This window comes from Seriola lalandi, unplaced genomic scaffold (assembly GCF_002814215.2).
Source record: "Seriola lalandi dorsalis isolate HSWRI2012SDOR001 ecotype SW California unplaced genomic scaffold, Sedor1 jcf7180002001941, whole genome shotgun sequence".
Lineage (NCBI taxonomy): Eukaryota > Metazoa > Chordata > Actinopteri > Carangiformes > Carangidae > Seriola > Seriola lalandi.
In genome coordinates this window covers 1-1,758 of record NW_019472597.1, presented here as the reverse complement: position 1 = coordinate 1,758, position 1,758 = coordinate 1, and the positions used below count along the sequence as shown (strand labels likewise).

General features: G+C 45.4%; 1 pseudogene; it reads right to left on the bottom strand.

The window, feature by feature from the left end:
- Positions 1 to 5: 5 nt before the first annotated feature.
- LOC111665028 (voltage-gated potassium channel KCNC1 pseudogene) lies at positions 6 to 812 on the bottom strand (annotated as a pseudogene).
- Positions 813 to 1,758: the final 946 nt, after the last annotated feature.

Below are 1,758 nucleotides of genomic sequence, written 5' to 3'. Positions count from 1 at the left end.
GTACCCATCATGCTGCCAGATCCTACCATGCCCGGCCCTAGTACATTGCCCATCAGCCTGTGCGGTGAGGCGGTTGCCATGGCCAGGGCATCTGGCTTGCAGTAGTTGGGGCTGCCTGGCTGTGGCGCTCGGGGGATGTGCTTGTTCCTCTTCTTGGGGAGCTTCTGCTTGGCCATGGCCAGGGAGTAATACATGCCAAAGTTGTTGACAATGACGGGCACAGGCATAGCAATGGTCAGCACACCAGCCAAGGCGCAGAGGGCACCCACCAGCATTCCCGACCATGTCTCAGGATACATATCTCCGTAGCCAAGTGTGGTCATGGTCACTACAGCCCACCAGAAACCAATTGGGATGTTCTTGAAGTTGGTGTGGGCTGCAGCCGTTGGATCATCTGGGTCAGCACCAATGCGTTCAGCGTAGTAAATCATGGTAGCAAAGATGAGGACGCCAAGTGCCAGGAAGATGATGAGCAGCAAGAACTCGTTGGTGCTTGCCCGCAGAGTGTGGCCCAAGACCCGTAAACCGACAAAGTGGCGGGTGAGCTTGAATATACGCAGGATACGGACAAAACGCACCACACGCAGGAAACTCAGCACATCTTTGGCTGTTTTGGAGGAGAGGCCACTCAGCGCTACCTCTAGGTAAAAGGGCACAATGGCCACAAAGTCTATTATGTTAAGGGCGCTGCGGAAGAACTCTGCCTTATCAGGGCAGAAGATGACGCGCAGCATCACCTCAATGGTGAACCAGATGACACAGACGCCCTCCACATATGTCAGCCAGCCATCTGTGACCACCTCATACACTATCTGCAGGGTGGAAGAAAATAAATCAAGGGTAAGTTAATTTGATCATGCCTTTACTCATTCATTTATTCATTCATGAGGTATATATCCAGAGGCACAATACCATGTTCCCCTGGACATATGGTTCCACCATCTAACTGTTATATGCGTTTATGCTTTATAGTCCCACTGTTTTTCACTCACTGTACTTCCTGTACATTTTCTCTAGCAATTCCTCTCTTGTATGGGAGTAAGTGATGCACTGATCAGCTCTGATGTCATATGTATCCACAATAATTTCATCATATATTATACATTATTTAACTCACTTGCAACCCATCAGCTGTTAATAGTGCACGCAGATATAACTGCAATCCGCACATCACTAATGGGTGTAAATAAACTCTGCCCAATAAAAATACATAACTCATATTAGGGTGATCCTGACCCCTTCCATCACGTATACTTATCTTCTCTCTTAATATGAGGTTCATGTTCTCTGGTCATAGTTCCTGAGAAATAAATGTAATAACCTATATACTATAAGCTATAAACTATAAACTAAATGTCACTTTCCTGTTTATGAGCAGTACAAATCAGCCTGTGAAAACCATCAGGGTTATCTCTGCTTGGGCTTGGAGGAGATACATTTAGGAGCTTGTGCTTTTACCTTACAAGGAGGGCCTAACAAAAGGATGCTTTTACTTGCATCATAGGAAATGTCAACTGATGCTAGGGACTAAAAATTAGGACATCTCAGCCTCTTCTGCTTCATTCATTTTTAATGTTTCTCACAAATCTCACAACTTTATCAAAGAGCAATACTGAATTGCTTGAGTGACCCTTGAACGGTCAACTTAACATATCGTCACCTTCCTAAAATAATGGCCTAAGTCATGTTTTGACAAAAATGTTTTTTTTGCCTAAATCACCCCCTCATGATGCTGGCCACCTCTGGTAAAATCGCCTG